This window comes from Salmo trutta, chromosome 26, assembly GCF_901001165.1.
Source record: "Salmo trutta chromosome 26, fSalTru1.1, whole genome shotgun sequence".
In the NCBI taxonomy this organism is placed as follows: Eukaryota; Metazoa; Chordata; class Actinopteri; order Salmoniformes; family Salmonidae; genus Salmo; species Salmo trutta.
Genome location: NC_042982.1, coordinates 20,732,133 through 20,751,888, shown reverse-complemented (window position 1 = coordinate 20,751,888; position 19,756 = coordinate 20,732,133). Strand labels below are relative to the sequence as shown.

Genomic DNA, 19,756 nt, shown 5'->3' with positions numbered 1-19,756 from the left:
TTAGTACTAGGATACAGACTTGGAAATCAGTGTGCGCGCGCGACGAAGAAGATGTGCACCTGCTAATATAGTTTTCCAATTGAACATACTTCTTTCCGTATGAAATATTATAGTTTAATTACATTTTAGGGTACCTGAGGACTAAATAGAAACATATTTTGACTTGTTTTAATAAAGTTTTGCAGTAGCTTTTTGGATTCCTTTCTCTGCATGTTGAACGAGTGGATTGCTCAAATCGATGGCACCAACTAAACAGACTTTTTGGGATATAAAGAAGGATTTTATCTAACAAAACGACACTACATGTTGTAGCTGGGACCCTTTGGAAGACAAATCAGAGGAAGATTTTTCAAAAGTAAGTGAATATTTAATCGCTATTTGTGAATTTATGAAACTTCTTTTGGTGGATAAATATTTTGATGTGGGGCGCTGTCCTCAAACAATCGCATGACATACTTTCGCTGTAAAGCCTATTGTAAATTGGACAGTGCAGTTAGATTAACAAGAATTTAAGCTTTTAACCGATATAAGACACTTGTATGTTCCTAAATGTTTAATATCCATAATATCCATAATACTCTCTCTTCCATTCTGTCTCTATCTCTTGCTTTCTGTCTCTCTCAATACATTAGAACAGATTGTGAACAGTAAAAGTCTAAGTTTGTGAGGAAGGAGAGGAGGAATTTCTGTCTCTCCTCTCTTCTACTCTTCTCTCTCTCTCAGCTTCCTGAGATATCTTTGGTCTTGTGTCTCCTCTGGTAGCGTGTGTCTGTTGGGTCGAAGCCTCACTCCTGGGCACCAAACAGGGCCTGGGTCGGGGTCTTGGCCATGTAATCCTGGGCAGAGAAGGTCTGGCTGCCTCATAGGCATGGACAAGCTCCTGGAACCACTCGTAGTCTATCCACGTCCACCACTCTCCCTCCACCTTGAACTGCATGGGGAAACCCCTACCACTTGCTCCTACCTTTCCATGTCCCAAGTCTGTAGGGAAGGCAAGTGCATGCATTCACAATCACTACATTTTGTGTACACAATGTTATCTTTTGTTGTTTGTTGATGATTTATTGTTCATTGTTTAAAAAAAAAAAATGTTTATCTTGTGTAGTTTCCTTCATGTTAGTGGAATGACTGTCATATTGGGAACATAACAGCGGGTGTGTTTGTATTTCATTGCAATACATTTGTATATGACCTGAGAATGACCTGTCCTTTCTCCCTTTTACCAGGAAACATCCACTGGTATATGAAGGACATATTCGGTGTGTTGGCAGGCAGAGCATTGTCAGCACAGCCTCTAAACCCACATTTTCTATTCATCGCCATCTTTTTATAGGCTCCAGAGTTGGAATCGGACGTTTTAACACTCTTGTAAGCCCTCAGGGGATTGGCTGTAAAGGGGTTTATAGTTTGTGTTTATTGGTCAGTGAAGTAGGTCACTGAGTACAGTGAGTGGGAGGGAGTGTCACTGTGAATGGAATGAGTGGGTTGGGTCAGGCAACAATAGGAAATTACAGAATTCAAAATCTTTGGCAGACTGTGGTTGCGTTTTGAACTTGGATTTGAATGCCTGTAGGTCACCAGATCTCAGGTGATGGATGTTTGATTGATCATCTACCTACAGTAGGAATTATGGAAAGTAGTCATGTTCCTTCAGTGTTTCTCAGAGGTTTAGAGAGTTGCTGACTTCACTCAGACTGACAAGAGACAGACATGTCATACGGAGTGACAGAAAAGCGATCAATCCCTCCTCTCACTCTGGGCATGCCGTGAACAATGATCTGCTCTCACTCTTTATTCACAGATCATTTCTCACACATCCCTCTCTCTACAGTACCACACTCACCATACCTTTCCTAAGGCTACTGTAGTTCTGCATTGTGTGTAGCAAGACAAATGATAGGTGCAAGTTGGCCAGCCCTCTAGGGAGAGAGGGAGTGTTGCTTATAGAGAGAGTGTAGGTTAGAGGCTAAACCATAATGGCTTCAGCCTCAGGGGAACAGATGCTTACATGTTAGGGATGGCTGAGTGCCTTCAGTCTACAGGTCCCTTTGGCATTACATGCTGGTCCAACAGAGCCGGTCAAAACAGGACTTCCGTCTGCAGGTGAGAAGGTCCCCAGACTCGCCAGCTGTAGTTTCAAATGTTCACAGTCAGATCGAGATTCAACGATTTGGGTTGCTGAAATTGCAGTCAATTAAATTTAGTGTTACATGTCCCAGTTTTTGGACTGGTGCAGCAGATAATAGTTATTGTAACACAGGATAAATAATGAAACAGGAGAACGTGGCTTCTCTTTCAAAGGTTCTCTCAATTATTTTATTCAACATTTTCCCAAGTGCAAACCGTCTTTGTATTTCAATGTTTTCTTTAAAGTGTATTTAGTGATCTGTCTCATAAATCCCTGACATAATCACATCCTCAAATTCCTTACATTTATACCGCAAACACATTTACTCTTAACTTTAATTCACCTGTTCAGGTTATAATTACGTAGAAGACTGTAAAGACTGGTATAACTCATTAGAAGTTTACTTTATACCCATGCTCAAAATACATTTAACCAGTATAAGAAGAGGGCTAATAGAAAGACAAGACTATTGCAACTGACATTAATGCTAATTATTGGAAAATGATTGAACAAGCTAGCATAACTGAAGCTAGCAACCAACTAACTGGAGCTAGCCAACAGCTAACCGCAGCTAGCCAACAGCTAACCGCAGCTAGCCAACAGCTAACCGGAGCTAGCCAACAGCTAACCGGAGCTAGCCAACAGCTAACCGCAGCTAGCCAAAAGCTAACCGCATCTAGCCAAAAGCTAACTGCTTTTCTAACATTTAAAGTACAACAATTACAAAGTTCTTAAACATCACAGTTACAACATTAAATTCTCTACCCTTTACGATATTGTCAGGAGTGTCTTTTTCCAAAATATCAAGAGTTAACAATTAGTTTTTTGCTAGCAAGAGCTAGCAAGTTGAAAATATCTACAAAATTGTGTATTAATGCAGGTGATTTCTTTGATTGGTTTGTGTGTGCACATGCATGTGAGCATGTTTGTTAGTCCGTATATGTGTGTGTGTGCATTTTTGTTAGTGTGTGCATGTCTTCGTGAAATGGAGAAGGTGGGCTAGGATTGATGGTCACTTCTATCAGATTACCAGAGGCGTGCATCAACCCTGGTGAGATTGGAATGGTTTTGTGGTTGGTTCACTTCATTTCTCTAAGTGATGTATGCGATGTGTCATCCTGAACTCATTTTAGCAACACATTGCTATTTAGCATATGGAACAATTTGTTGAAACTAAGTATAATAATTAACATAAGAATTATCATTATTATTATGGACTACCACTATCATGGTTTATGAAGAAATCCTAAGTGTGTTGATATTTGTTTGTATATTTGTTTTTGTAAAGATTACTCAGGCCTTTAACAACAGATAAGTGTGTTTATGTGTGGTGTGTGTGTGTTCTAAGTTGTCTCCATAATAATGTGGAGCCTATAGCCAGCTTCATCACCATCCTTAAGTCCTCAGAACCAATTTGTAGACTCCATCTAAAGTTAGCCCATAGAGTTCAAGGAGAGGGTATGACAAGAATCCTTAGTTAGAATGTTTGTGTGTGTTATGGTACACACACACATCATGTTTTTATCTCTGACAAAAATGCAGTCCCACTCTCCTCTGAGTTGTTGAGTTTATTTACCATACATTTTTAAAGACAGATTTAGCTTTAAACCGGCACCCTCCCACACACTGCCTTTAGAAAACCTGCTGCGCCACGGTTTATATTTAATTTAGTCAACAACAACAGTGTGATTTGGAAACCCACCCAACTTTGAGAAAACATATGGCCCACTCTAGGCAGGCACAGGTTTGGTCTCGAAAAAGGTATTATAATCAAGTATATCCTTAGGCTAGCTAGGCTACGTTCAAATATTCACACAAGTATACAACTTTAAATGCATGCTGAATACATTGCTTTATTCTAGGTAGAATGCTAGTGTAGACATTGTGTCTCTATGACTTCAGCCAGCCAGGCACAGAGAGGGACAGGACTGGATAGGACAGGAGGCAGGGTAGCAGAATGAGCTTGGTGATGCCAACATTGTCACATCCATTCCTGCCCTGGCTTCAGAATCAGAACCCATCTTCAGAATGTTTTGTACCCTCAGAACAGAACATCAGAGTTCCATCCAGATCCAACCCTTCCCTTCCCTTATTATCTAACAACACAAAGCATATGGGGGATGATCAGAATGGCTGCTTGGCCAGGACTTCATAAGGACAGATGGAAAGTAAATGTGCTTGGGTTTGTTCAAACCATTTTGTAGCCCAGTTCCCATTTGGGGGACGATTAAGGAGAGTTTGGAGTGGAGATCTAAATTTGTAGCGATAATGCTGGCTCCCTATAAAGCCATAAACATTTATGAATACAGTGTTTTTGGATTTCAAAATATAGGGACCAGTTAATGTATTATACCCATGGGTTTATTTTGTTACTCAGCAGATGCAGAAGAATGGTGTCTTTTTGACATTTTTCACTGTGTTTGGCAAGGTGGCATCCTCATTAATTCTCAGGCTGCCATTGGTGCACACAAGTGCATACTCAGCCTGAGATGGAGGGGTGTTGAGGCAGTACCAGAGCCCTGAGGCACACCCCATTCTGCACACCGCCATTGGGCCTGTGTTGACGACAAACTGTCTAATGCCCGTGTGTGCACGCATTCTGAAGCCAGGTCTTTGATGCTTGTGTCAATGACATTTGTTAAGGGCATACATTAAGGCCTTTACTTTGGCAAAAGAGGGGCTACATAGCAATTACTTATTTTTTCCCTCTCATTGCAAATAACACTATTCTTGTCTTTGAATAGAGTAGCTTGTGGGAGTTCATGCTTGTGCATGAGTGTGTGCACAATATACATACAAGTGTGTGTGTGTGTGTATTAGCATCACAGGGGAAGAACTCTGGGCTCTCAGTCAAGCAAACAGATTTGAAGGGAGCGGGAGCCAAATTGAAAGCTGCCCTCTGCCAAAGAGGAAATTGCTGGAAATGACAGCAACAGCCCAAAACGCATGAGAACACTGACACCAATGGAGACCCTAACAGAATTCTGTGCCACTTTGTGTCTGAGTGTGGGAGTGGTGGAGTTGGGGACACTTTCAGTCAGTAAATCTTTTCTTCATTTTCTTTCTGAACCCAAAGCTTCAAAATCACATAATCTAACACTCAAATGATAATCTGATGCTCTAATGATGACCGCGGGTGATACTGCAAAATGATTTAGGATCACACCGTCCACCTTGCACTGCACTCTGCTGCATTTTCCAATCAGAGCTGCCATCTGGGAACATTCATTTTTTGGCAGCAGGAAACTAATGATATTAGAGCCTGGTGAGATCAACAAAATCTAGGACAGGATTCAATCTGATTGCTCCTTGTTGAAAATGCAGTTTTGAAGGTAATTTCCTATTGAGCCGACATCTGCAGCGTTTTACCCGGGAACATTGCTTTAAAAGCCGCATTGTCGACAACCCACAATCGAGCCTTAGCCGTGCCTGTAATGTTTATTTTAGCTGTTATTATTTAACCTTTATCTTGCCAGGAAGTCCCATTGGTGTCAAAATACCTTGTTTACAAGGGACACTTGTTACAAGGGATTGTTGCTTACAAAATACATACTTTTAGATACTTTTGAGACATACAGTACCAGTTAAAAGTTTGGACACACCTACTTATTCAAGGGTTTTTCTTTATTTTGACTATTTTCTACATTGTAGAATAATAGTGATGACATCAAAACTATGAAGTAACACATATGGAATCATGTAGTAACCAAAAAAGCGTTAAACAAATCAAAATACATTTTATTTTAGAGTCTTCAAAGTAGCCACCCTTTGCCTTGATGACAGCTTTGCACACTCTTGGCATTCTCTCAACCAGCTTCATGAGGAATGCTTTTCCAACAGTCTTGAAGGAGTTCCCACATATGCTGAGCACTTGTTGGCTCGGTCCAACTCATTCCAAACCATCTCAATTGGGTTGAGGTCAGGTGATTGTGGAGGCCAGGTCATCTGATGCAGGACTCAATCACTCTCCTTCTTAGTCAAATAGCCCTTACACAGCCTGGAGGTGTGTTTGGTTATTGTCCTGTTGAAAAACAAATGATAGTCCCACTAAGCGCAAACCAGATGGGATGGCATATCGCTGCAGAATGCTGTGGTAGCCATGCTGGTTAAGTGTGCCTTGAATTCTATATAAATCACCGACAGTGTCACCAGCAAAGCACCACCACACCATCACACCACCTCCTCCATGCTTCACGTAGGAACCATACATGCAGAGATCATCCGTTCACCTACTCTGCGTCTCACAAAGACACGGTGGTTGGAACCAAGAATATCAAATTTGGACTCATCAGACCAAAGGACAGATTTACACCGGTCTAATGTCCATTGCTCGTGTTTCTTGGCCCAAGCAAGTCTCTTCTTCTGATTGGTGTCCTTTAGTAGTGGTTTCTTTGCAGCAATTCGACCATGAAGGCCTGATTCACACAGTCTCCTCTGAACAGTTGATGTTGAGATGTGTCTGTTACTTGAACTCTGTGAAGACAGTTTCATTATAGCGCTTGCTGGTTTTTGCGAGATGGAGAAGGTGGGATATGCATCGTTACGTGCATCAGTGCTTCATGGGACTCACCTGGACTCTATTACCTTATTGATTGCCTCACCTATATCTGTCACAGTTTCTTCCCGGTGTCTGCATTAATGTCCATTTGTTCCCCTTGTCCAGACGCTGTCCTTGTTTTGTTTCATGTCCGTTTATCCATTAAATCTTCCCTCCCTGTACTTGCTTCTCGTCTCCCAGCGTCTGTCCTCACACTGGTGGACCAAGTTGTTAATCTAACAATTCAGCCTGAATGTATTGTTGGATGTACTATGTTACCTAATGGTCTCGTCTGTTGGCAAAAATGTACATTTTTATTTCACCTTTATTTAACCAGGTAGGCCAGTTGAGAACAAGTTCTCATTTACAACTGCGACCTGGCCAAAATAAAGCAAAGCAGTGTGACAAAAACAACAACACAGAGTTACACATGGAGTAAAACAAACGTCCAGTCAATAACACAATAGAAAAAACACAATAGCAAAATATATATACAGTGTGTGCTAATGTAGTAAGATTGGGGAGGTAAGGCAATAAATAGGCCATAGTGGCCAAATAATTACAATTTAGCATTAACCCTGGAGTGATAGATGTGCAGATGATGATGTGGAAGTAGAGATACTGGGGTGCAAAAAGAGCAAAAATAAATCATTTGGGGGATGAGGTAGTTGAGTGGGCTATTTACAGATGGGCTGTGCACAGGTGCAGTGATCGGTAAGCTGCTCTGACAGTTGATGCTTAAAGTTAGTGAGGGAGATATGTCTCCAGCTTCAATGATTAATTGGGTTGGGCTAAAGTGCAATGCAGTCAGGTGGGTCATCAGCTGTTGCAGCAACAGCTAGATTCTACGCACAAAACCAAGCGAATTGATGATAATGGTGTGACGTAAGATACTGCTCTTACAAAATGTGTCAATTGTCAACATCACGGCTCCTTTGATCTGTTGAGACGCTGTTGACGGTTTTATCTTTCTTTTTGACAAATGTGACATTTGACTTTCTTTTACAATTGCTTTGTTCATTTCGGGGTCAAATTATTGTGAAGGAAAACATTCAGTGAATACAGAAAACTCTGATAGTTCCCAAAGCGTGTTGCTGGGTTTCATAATGAGGTGTTGAAAGGGGTTGCATTGTATGCCACTTTGCCTTCTCCTTAACCCAAACCCTGATCTCAGAAGCATCTCTAGCTGTGCAAAAGCCATGGTCACTAGGCTGTGTCGTAGTAAGTACTGTCCCATATCAAGTAGGTCCCATTTGTCTGTCCCCTGGTGGTGGAAATAGGGCAACTTTTACATGTTCCACTCAGTTACCTCCCTCTGCCCAGCTAATGGAAATCACTTTTACAGTTTTTAGTCAATGCCCTGCGACCGGCTCGCTGTTGTCGAATCACAGCTCCTCTAAGAACTAGGATATACACTGAAAATGATACAAACCTCAGAAATAGAGGTATTTTTAGACACTTCGGTAACTTTAGGTATGGTGGATAGTTGAGGATATAACTGTGTAACCATGAGCGTAAAATAATCCACTTACAGTGAGGGAAAAAAGTATTTGATCACCTGCTGATTTTGTACATTTGCCCACTGACAAAGAGATGATCAGTCTATAATTTTAATGGTAGGTTTATTGAACAGTGAGAGACAGAATAACAACAAAAAAATCCAGAAAAACGCATGTCAAGAATGTTATAAATTGATTTGCATTTTAATGAGGGAAATAAGTATTTGACCCCTCTGCAAAACATTACTTAGTACTTGGTGGCAAAACCCTTGTTGGCAATCACAGAGGTCAGACATTTCTTGTAGTTGGCTACCAGGTTTGCACACATCTCAGGAGGGATTTCACGCCCTGATATTTCACGCTAGCGTCCCACCTAGCCCATAGAAGTTAACCTGGCATAAACTCAAAATATAATAATAATTCCTGAATATTTTCTTCCAAAGAGCGAAAATTGAGGTAGGCTATTATATCAGCGTATGCAGCATGGCATAAATGTTGATGAATGTGTCTGTGTTGGAAATCCCTGGGATTTGGCCTCTCTAAATGCCCAGACACAGGTTGATTAGAGTGGGAGTGGTAATGCACTATCAACTTGGGTTTATAGTCAACCTTGATATCTGCACAACAATAATGTAAATCCTAAACGGGACAATTTTCTTATCTCCTAAACTGTATGGAGGATTCCTCAGTTCCGAATCCATACATTTACTCTGTCCCTTGACACAATAGCTTCCCCCTCAGATCCATACATTTACTCTGTGGCTTGATGCTATGACTAAACACAATTGAAATATCTTTGCAGGCAACCTTGGCTCTCACTGATTGGCCGAACGATCCATTTCAACAGTGTTGGCGTCAGACCTGATGATGCAGCCTGCCTGGCACCGTGTCCGATGGCCAATGTCGCATGGTGCCGTTGGATTGGCAAGAAGATCTTGTGTTGGCATCTCTAAATCCTCTCTGGAACAACATATCTCCTCAGCTGTTGTCAGGTGTTTTGGGAGGGATCCACAGCTCCTGCCTCCTTGACATGATAATGGCTGACCCTGGCTGTGACCCCACTTTCAGAGGGTGTCTCAGGGGGAATGGGATATTCCCCCCAAAAAACACTATTTCCAATTCACACATGCGTATAATACACACTTGTACGTGTGAAACGGGACAAATATAAATACACACCAAATGATTGTATTATTATGCACACAAACACACTCAGCACACATGAGATGAGCCTTCTGAGTCAGCTGGTGGAGAGATTGAGCTGAGAGCTAATGGAAGGTGTGAGAAGTGTGGGGGATTTTCATTAACACGTGTGTGTGTGTGTGTGGATGAGGAGAGCAGGTGATCACAGCTTCCCCATAGCAGGAGGTGAAGAAGCGAAGTTCAAGGAGAGAAGCAGATGTTGAACTGACTGAGCTGTAATAATTGCTGAGAGAGTGAATGATGGGAGGAGCACCGGAGTCAGTGTGTGTCTGTGTGTGTGTAAATCCTAAACCCAGGACACAGCGTTGGATCAAAGTCTGTGACAAACAGTCAGACATGTAACTTATCAGGCCGAAGCATGCTCCTGGTTTTGAAATGAGAGGGGAAGGAGGGCCCCTCCCATTCTGACGGCCTTGTTTAGAATTTACAGGAGATATAGTGGCCTATCTTGCATAACTTCCTCTCTTCACATCTTCCTCCTCTCCTTCAGGGGAGGTGAGTCTAAAGGAGAAGATGCGATAAAGAGCAGGAGAAAGGGGCATTGGGGCATTGTATCTCTAGCATAAGACAATTACTGTACTGCCAAAGGAAGAGATTAGGTAATAGAATATAATAGACCAGAAATTATGCTTCAGTGTTGGCGGTATAAATGTCTTATTGCACATTGATGAGAAAATGACCTGTGTGCTTTTCTTTGCTTTGAGGATGTTTCATTTAGGAGTTTAAAGCCTAACAGCACTGGACAGCATAGCTGTGAGAAGTAAATATGAGGAGATTTTACAGGCTCAACAGTTTACCCCCACGTCCCTGAGTCTATTGAACTAAACTGTATCATGCCTCATGGATATTGCGGTGAATTCAGTCAGTTGTATGATGTTGTTAAGCATCCCATTCAAGGGATGAATGGAAACACCCAGAAAATATCAATGGGCATCTGCTCACATCTAGATGACCAACTGAAAAAGGCATCAAGAGGGCCTCCCGAGTGGCGCAGCGGTCTAAGGCACTGCATCGCGTTCGATCCCGGACTGTGTTGCAGGCGACCGGGAAACCCAAGAGGCGGCGCAAAATTGGCCCAGCGTTGTCCGGGTAAGGGGAGGGTTTGGCCGGCTGGGATGTCCTTGTTCCATCGGGCTCTAACGACTCCATGTGGCGGCTGGGCACATGCACATTGACTTCGGTCATCAGTTGTACGGTGTTTCCTCCAACACATTGGTGTGGCTGGCTTCTGGGTTAAGTGTGCAGTGTGTCAAGAAGCAGTGTGGCTTGGCGGTTGTGTTTCGGAGCATGCATGGCTCTCTTCGCCTCTCCTGAGTCCGTCTTGCAGCGATGGGACAAGACTGTAACTACCAATTGGATATCACGAAATTGGGGAGAAAGGGGTAAAAAAAAATACACAAAACAAATCTAAAAAGAAAAAAGGCATGAGGAAGACAAACCAACTATCCATATCACATGCTGGCCAGACAAGGCCTCTCAAAAAAAAAAAAAAAATCAATGTAACCTTTATTTAACTAGGCAAGTCAGTTAAGAACAAATTCTTATTTACAATGACAGCTTACAGGTGAACAGTGGGTTAACTGCCTTGTTCAGGGGCAGAACGACAGATTTTTACCTTGTCAGCTCGGGGATTCGATCCGCAACCTTTCGGTTACTGGCCCAACGCTCTGACCACTAGGCAACCTGCGGCCTCAAGAGTCTGGGTCCTCACATGGTTTAATTTTTAGTTAATTTCAAATCAAGGCGACCTTTGTCTTGCTTTCAGTCTTTTCCTTCAAGTCTCTACACTTAGGTCACTGAGACAATGGCAATCACCACAGCACTACAAAGAACAAAGCTTAAGGTTGCAATATGTAACTTTTTGGGGGACCTGACAAAATGTACATAGAAATGCCAGTTATAGATCTGTGATTCTCATTGAAAGCAAGTCTAAGAAGCGTTATAACTGTTCTATGTGTGCTATTTCTATGCTTCCTGTTCTTAAGTTTTGTATCTTTTATTTTAGGTTTTGTAGACCAGCTTCAAACAGCTGAAAATACTATATTTTTGTTTACTGAAAGGATATTTCACAGCGGTTTAGATTGTGCAATGATTCTCTACACTATACATTGCCTAATTTCTTGTTTGTGACAAACAAGCAAACTATTAGAATTTTAGCAACCAGGAAATGGCGTAGCGATCTCTGCATATTGCACCTTTAACAGTATTGAATTAAATAACGGCAGGGGCCCCAGACCAGCGTGTGTCACTATGACAACTGCAGATAGATCAAATGATGATAGTGGTGCAACAAGGGAACGGCTCAGCCTTCCTCCTCCCATTAATACTTTATCAGCCTAATTACTATGCCAGGGTCAATGTACTGTCCTGTAGTGCGTCTCCCTGCCATTCAGATGAATTCCACACACACTGTATGTTCCCCAATTGGAACCCTATTCCCTATATAGTGCACTACGGGCCCTGAACAAAAACATTAGGCCCTACAATATAAAGGGAATAGGGTGCCACTTGGGACACGTGTGGTGGGAGATCACTCAACAATGACTAATGGTACAGCGTTTGGCGTGCGGCGAGATGAATCTGGGATGTCATGAAAAAGCCATCAGATCGGACTCAGTTGTTCAGATAATTCCCTTTTTATATTATACATCAGCCATTTTCTCTTATGGGTTCTTATGAAGGGCACATCTAAACAGGGCCAGCTGACCGTTATCAGAGGAGGATAAACCCCATCAGCTATTGTAAGTCAGTAAATTGAGTCAGAAGAAAACGTGCAGCAAAAAATGCAGATGATTGGGTATGACATGCTCAGACTTCATTAAACCTGTATTCATTGGGAGTTTCGCCATTACATTGTCCTTAAATATTCTTTATTGTCATACTGCAGGGAATATAAGGGGGAGCTGTATTGTATTTCTGAGGTATTTACCCACATGTTGTGTGTTTTCTATGCCCCCTATATGAGTTAATTTGCTGTAGTCAGTCAGTGGTTGGTTTGCTTTCACACAAACATCGTAATGAGGAGAGCAAATGAGAGTCTGGTCATTAAGTGGTCCTACTCCCTATATACATAACATAGCACTGTCAGAGAGAGAGGAAGAGAGAGAAAAGAGGGGGAAAGAGACAGACAAACAAGGCAAGTGAGGCGAAGATAGAGATACTACCAAAGAGGGTTTTCCAAGAATTTCCAAGAAATTACTTGACTGAACTCCACAAGGAGCTCTGAATTCTAGATATTGTTGTTTTTATAGCTCCTGCCATGGAACAAGTATGAGGGTGGAGAAATGGAGGGGCAGAGATGGAGAGGATGGAAGAGTCACCACCTACCTTGACCTCAATGAAGTCAGGTTGTCCCAGCGAGCTCGGAGTAGGCCTTCAGTTTGTCTACGGTCCACGTCTTCACCAGAGTCAGTTTGCACACTGTCCTCTGTCGAGAGACAGAGAGAGAGACACACGTCCTAACCTCCTGCCAAATTTATGAAAATATTAGAGACACATATTTCCCTCAGATTACACAGACCCACAAAGAATTTGAAAATAAACCCAATTTTGATCAACTCCCATATATATATATATATATATATATTAGGTGAAATATCAGTGTGCCATCACAGCAGCAAGATGTGTGACCTATTGCCACAAGAAAAGGGCAACCAGTGAAAAACAAACAATTGTAAATACAACCCATATTTATTTAACTTCCCATTTGTAACTATTTGCACATAATGACATTTGAAATGTCTATTATTTTGGAACCTATGTGAGTGTACATTTTTATTGTTTATTATCTACTTCACTTGCTTTGGCAATGTTAACATATGTTTTCCATGGCAATAAAGCCCTTAAATTGAATTGAAAAAATTGAGAGAGAGAGAGAGGGAGAGCGGGTGGGGGGGAGACAGAGGTTGCACAACTGAATGCATTCAACTAAAATGTGTCTTCTGCATTTAACCCAACCCCTCTGAATCAGAGGGGGGCTGCCTTAATCAACATCCACGTCATCAGCACCCGGGGAGCAGTTGTTGTTGGAGGTTAACTGCCTTGCTCAGGGGCAGAACAACAGATTTTTACCTTGTTGGCTCATGGATTCGATCCAACAACCTTTCGGTTACTGGCCCAACACTCCTACCAGCCAGGCTACCTGCCGCCCCATAGTTGATTGACCTTTAGAATGTAATCACTGTTAATTATAAACACAGCACAGTAAAAGGCATGCTCAATTGAGAGTGCCAGAATTGGGACGTATAGAAGAATGAATAAAATGTATAAATGGTCACTCATCTCTATCCAGATTGTGATGATGCTTCATGCCTCACCCCCATCTGTCTGTCGTGATCGAGGGAGAGTGAGAGAGAGACATGATGCATCCACAAGCTGTAAATTTAGAATGTCATTTTGTCGTGAATGCTGTGCAGAGTATTTGAAATGTTACGTTTTCATAAGATCTCCGCGATTTTGTACACTGCTAAGGTGTTTCCCCACATCTGTAGGATATAATGACATGAAAGGCCCCTCTATCATTCTCATTCCTGTCGTTTTACGGCTGTCAATCAAACAGGTCAACCCACAGGTGAACCTTCATCACCCATAACACCTTTCATCCAGAGGCGAGATACCACCTGCTGAGGTCCCCTGAAATCTATTAACCTGCGACTGTCAGGAAATGGAATGGGGGTCAAAATAAATAGGCTAACCCCCATTCCATGACAAAGGAATGGTTCTCCCCAGACTAACTGCCTCATATTTCACATCAATACTATGTACAGTATACTTCACTCTGCCTTTTTTCTCAAAATAGGTGAGGGGAGAAAAGGTTGGAGCTAGCAGAAAGACCGTAAGTAAATGGTGATGGGAGAGATGAAAAGAATGCGAACTGGGTACACACTCCTCCCCTGTTCCTACACTTCTCTCTATCTCACTCCATTTCTCTCTCGCTATCCTTCTCCCTCTCTCTGAGAAGAGGATAAGTGGTGGCTCTGGCCCCTTCAGCTCAGTGGGGTATGGATAACTGGGCCATGGTGCCAGGGAAGAAGGCAGGGAGGTGAGGTATTTGCAGCCACCTCCCTTCCCTAGCCAACAGAGCAGCTACAGCACAGCTCCATCAGTCCCTCAGCACAGCGATGAGGCCAGGTTGGAAAACAGAGCAGAAAGAAAGAGGGAACGGTCAGAATGAGAGAAGAGAATATCAGGGGAGAGGAGAGCTTAGCAACCAGGGATGGGGGTGGAGCCCACCATGAGAGGGAGCTATGAGCAACACTGAGAGATGGGATCATTATGGCCCAACTCACTACCTCTGTTAGTGTCTCTGCCTTTTCCCTAGAGAGGCTGTTCAAGACTGGCAGGCAGGCACACCTGTTTTTTGATCATATTTTCAGTCTGGTCGGCAGACAGGTGATTTGTCTATTACTGATAGTTTGTATATATCGTATATTATGTAGATATACTGTATATAGAATCGTAGGCATGCACACAAAAAAATATGTCTGCAACTCCCTTGCTCTTCAAAGCAACCTTCTTGTAAGCATCCCATACACCATGTAAAAGGATACATTGACAACCCCTTCTTCAGCCACCCCTTACTGTATATACCGTGTATGTCCGCCAATATTGCACCATCCATCACCACAATGTACAGATCTACATCATCACAAGTCACTGGGCCAGGGAGAAGGGAAGGCAAGGAGGGCTAGAGAAAGAAAAAGAGAGAGAGAGACAGAGAAACAGATTGAGACCTCACTGCTCCTAGACAAGGAACTTGACTGGTCTATCCTTCTAGCTGCGGAAACCAAACCAGGTGGAACTGAATAAAAACCACTGGGTACAGGTACTAAGTAAACAAGAGTTTATACAGTCTACCAGTAATTTGCTCACTTGACAATAAAAAAAAAACGCTAACCACGACTATTCCTGGTGCATAGTGAACGTTTTTCTGCCATGAAATGTGTTTTATTAAGTGTTAAAAACATTCATAGGTAGTGGATAACGATGAGTTACCCGAATGCAGAGTAAATCACTTTGATAACTGGTGAAATGCCTGACAGACGGCAATTACAGCAATCCATTAGGCTGCATTACCACCAGATTTACAGTGAAAAGAGGTTCACACATGAAGCTGTAATAAACCTGTCTATTGTCTAGAGTAGACTGCTCCTCAGAGGGGGGGGGGGGGGGGGAGCTGGCAGGTAGCCAGGAAGTGAAGACATCCCGATAAAACATTTTACAGCCCACATCTATGTTCAAGGTTGTTATGCTGCGAGGCCACTGAGTGCAGTTTTTCTTCCACTGCTTTCTAGAAAATGGCTAATGAAGGCGATTGAAATTAGATATACTGTTAGAGGGAGCATATATATATATATATATATATATGTGTGTGTTCACACTGTTAAAAGCTTTGAGAGATACACAGATGCATTGGGTATTTTTATAATACTGGGTAAATCAGGCTACCCTGAAAGGACAGGAGGGGAGGGTTGGGGAGGAGACTCATTTTCTAGTTACCACCTTCAACGTAGCAACTTCATGTTGTCATATAAATTCTCCAAAGAAAGAAAACCACAGTGTCTGATAAGACATAGGAGTGGACTCTACATTTCCTATTATTCCTCACGTCACTTCTTGGAATTCATTGGGTGACTTAGAGCAACACAAAAATATGGGGGGAATGAGTGTATGTGTACGTGTGTGTGTGTGTGTGGAGAAGGAGAGAATGTTGTGTTGAATGGCTGTCTGTCAGACAGTGAGCAAGTCTGTAATAAAAGGCATGACTAAATATAAATAGTTCTTCTACAGAACGTCACCATTGAATCTATTCAGATGGAAAACATGTGCTGCAACAAAAATGCCCTCCCTCCTACTTCTCCAGTGCATCGCAGGGCAGAGTGAACTTCATGAACTGTTTTCAATCAGGATTGCAGGCAATGTTTCTCTTCCACTCTGATATGGCAGCAAATGATAGCGGGCAGAACTTTCTCAAAATATTAAGTCTCTCTCTCTCAGTTTGTCGTCGTCAGACGATATGGCGAAATCATCGTCGGAAAAGGAGGACCAATATGCAGCAGGATTGTGAATGCTCATCTTGAAGTTTATTAACTCAAAAGTGAACATAAAATAATAAACAACGTACTCACGATATACAGACAGTCCTGTTAGGCTCACACACGCTAAACAAGAAACAATCTCCCACAAATGACAAACACAGCCTAATATATAGGACTCAATCAAAGGCAAAGAGAAAACACCTGCCTTCAATTGAGAGTCCCAACCCCAATTAACCAAACATAGAAACACACTCACTAGACTACACATAGAAATACATAAACATAGACCATAAACCAAAACCCGGAAATACTAAATCAAACGCCCTACTACCAAAACACCACCCCGAACCACATAAAACAAATACCCTCTGCCACGTCCTGACCAAACTACAATAACAATTAACCCTTATACTGGCCAGGACGTGACACACAGGGCATATAAGTCTTGGGAGAATAAGAGAGGGTTACTGTAAAATTTGACTCATAAAACAGCCTACATCTGTAGTTCCTTGCATTTTCCAGAGAGTACAATGAAATGAAGACGGTTTCAATTCCAGACTTCGCAGACTTCGTGACTTGCATTTTTCATAGATTCTTTTGGGGTTACTGTTCATTAAATCAGTCCCAGAGTTGAGTTGAGGTTCCTCAAGAAGCTGAGAAGCTATCTGGCAACAACAAACCATTAAAAGCAGGTTTGGAATGGATTACAAAGAAACACCGAGATTCCCATTCCACTGGTGTGTCGTTGACCATCTAAAAAAGCTGGAGTAGAAAGCTGCAGAGACCACTGCCATTATTTGTCACTCAAAACTCCCCAATGAGGTAAACAGACCTTTCCTACTTTCGTATTGATATTTCTCTAATTTCTAATTTCAAGCACAGGGAAATATATGATAATGAAAGGAACCACATTGCACGTCAGTGCTCCTGGTACTGTATACCATTATAATCAGGAGGAAATAGACATTTCCACTAACCTCAGCCACAATAAAGGATCAGCATACTGATGTATGAACATATATTATCATCACACTGTACCATACCTCTCCAACCATCCAGAAAAGTGACATTGCGATGTCTGTGAATTTCAGAATTTACATATACATTGACAAAAATATAAACGCAATATGTAAAGTGTTGGTCCTATGTTTCATGAGCTGAAATAAAACATCCCAGAAATGTTCCATATGCACAAAAAGCTTATTTCTCTCAAATATGTTATATATATATATATATATCTGTTAGTGAGCATTTCTCTTTAGCCAAGATAATCCATCCACCTGACAGGTCTGGCGTTTCAAGAAGCTGATTAAGCAGCATGATCATTACACAGGTTCACCTTGTGCTGGGGACAATAAAAGGCCACTTTAAAATGTGCTGTTTTGTCACACAACACAATGCCACAGGCAATTTTCATGTTGACTGCATGTCCACCAGAGCTGTTGCCAGAGAATTGAATGTTCATTTCTCTACCACAAGCTGCCTTCAACATAGTTTTTCGAGAATTTGGCAGTACGTCCAACCGACCTCACAACAGCAAACCTAGTGTAACCACGCCAGCCCAGGACCTCCACATCTGGCTTCTTCACCTGCGGGATCGTCTGAGGGGGGGTGGAGGGTTGCTGAGAAGTATTTTTGTCTGTAATAAAGCCCTTGTGGGGAAAAACCCATTCTGATTTGCTGGGCCTGGCTCCCCAGTGGTTGGGCATGGCTGCCAAGTGCCTGGGCCTATGCCCTCCAAGGCCCACGCCCTCCAAGGCCCACCCATGGCTGTACCCCTGCCCAGTCATGTGAAATCCATAGATTAGGGCCACATTTATTTATTTCAATTGACTGATTTCCTTATATAAACTGTAACTCAATAAAATCTTTGAAATTGTTGCATGTTGCGTTTATATTTACTTACTTTTTTTTTTCCAAGATGGCGTAGCAGTTCAGACGTCCTGTCGTGCCCCGTGTATATATATATATATATATTTACATATTTTTTCTTCACTTATCTTTTTACATTTTTTATTCTAAATATTCAACCTCAAAGCACTCTCCTGCAACCCGCCTCAGTAATTTAAAAAAGAAAGTATTATTTACCTCATCTGAATTCCACAACAGAAGCTAGCCAGAGGTTAGCCATTTTCACTGGCTAACGTTGAAGTTCAGCTAGCCACGGTTAGCTGTCCTCAGCTATCCATTAGCTCGAAAAGCTATCGCCAGTTTTTGTACAGCGCGACTCAGACCAGAGCATTTCGGACCTATTCTCTCTCCTTTCCCCGATTTCTACCGCAGGCTCTGGACATTTACACCTGGATCTTGCAGCTAACTAGCTGCTACCTGAGTGACTATTGGCAACGTCGGTCACGGAATTAACACACATTATTACGGAGCTAGCCAGCTAGCCAGCTGAAGAGTTCCGTCAGCCACTCCTGGGCTATTCCTGAGCTAGCCAGCTGAAGTGTCTCCTGGGCTACAACTCACCTATCCTGACCCGTTTTACTGCCGATGCGGAGCCCCATCGGGTCTTCACGACTGGACCACCGACGTTATCTGCCCGAGGGAGTTATCCAACTGGCCCCTCCGTCGCGACGTAACCTGATCGCCCATCTGCGGCCGGCTAATCGTTAGCTGTCTTTTCGGCTGCGATCTGAATAGGTCTATCGGACACTTTTCTTGGGCCATTATAACTAACTATTTTGCCAACTTGGACAGGTCCCCCCTTCCACACGGAACCCCACTAACCCACAGACGGAAACGCACGAGGTGGCTAAAAACAGACCTCCCTCCCATCTTCCACCAGCTTGCTACCTATGGCCCGGCTAGCTGTCTGAATCTCACTGGACCCTTTGATCACTCGGCTAAGCATGCCTCTCCTTAATGTCAATATGCATTTTCCATTGCTGTTCTGGTTAGTGTTTATTGGCTTATTTCACTGTAGAGCCTCTAGCCCTGCTCATTATACCTTATCCAACCTCTCAGTTCCTCCACCCACACATGCTATGACATCTTCTGGTTTCAATGATGTTTCTAGAGACAATATCTCTCTCATAATCACTAAATGCCTAGGTTTACCTCCTCTGTACTCACATCCCACCATACCTTTGTCTGTACATTATACCTTGAAGCTATTTTATCGCCCCCAGAAACCTGCTCCTTTTTCTCTCTATTCTGGACGTCACAGACGACCAATTCTTATAGCTTTTAGCCGTACCCTCATACTTATTCTTCTCTGCTCCTCTGGGGATGTAGAGGTGAATCCAGGCCCTGCAGTGCCTGGCTCCACTCCTACTCCCCAGGCGCTCTCTTTTGATGACTTCTGTAACCGTAATAACCTTGGTTTCATGCATGTTAACATTAGAAG

The 19,756-nt window shown here is 42.5% G+C and overlaps 1 pseudogene; it reads right to left on the bottom strand.

The window, feature by feature from the left end:
• Nucleotides 1–632: 632 nt before the first annotated feature.
• The window catches only part of LOC115162829 (S-adenosyl-L-methionine-dependent tRNA 4-demethylwyosine synthase-like), a 77,332-nt pseudogene continuing 58,208 nt past the window's right edge, over nucleotides 633–19,756 (bottom strand).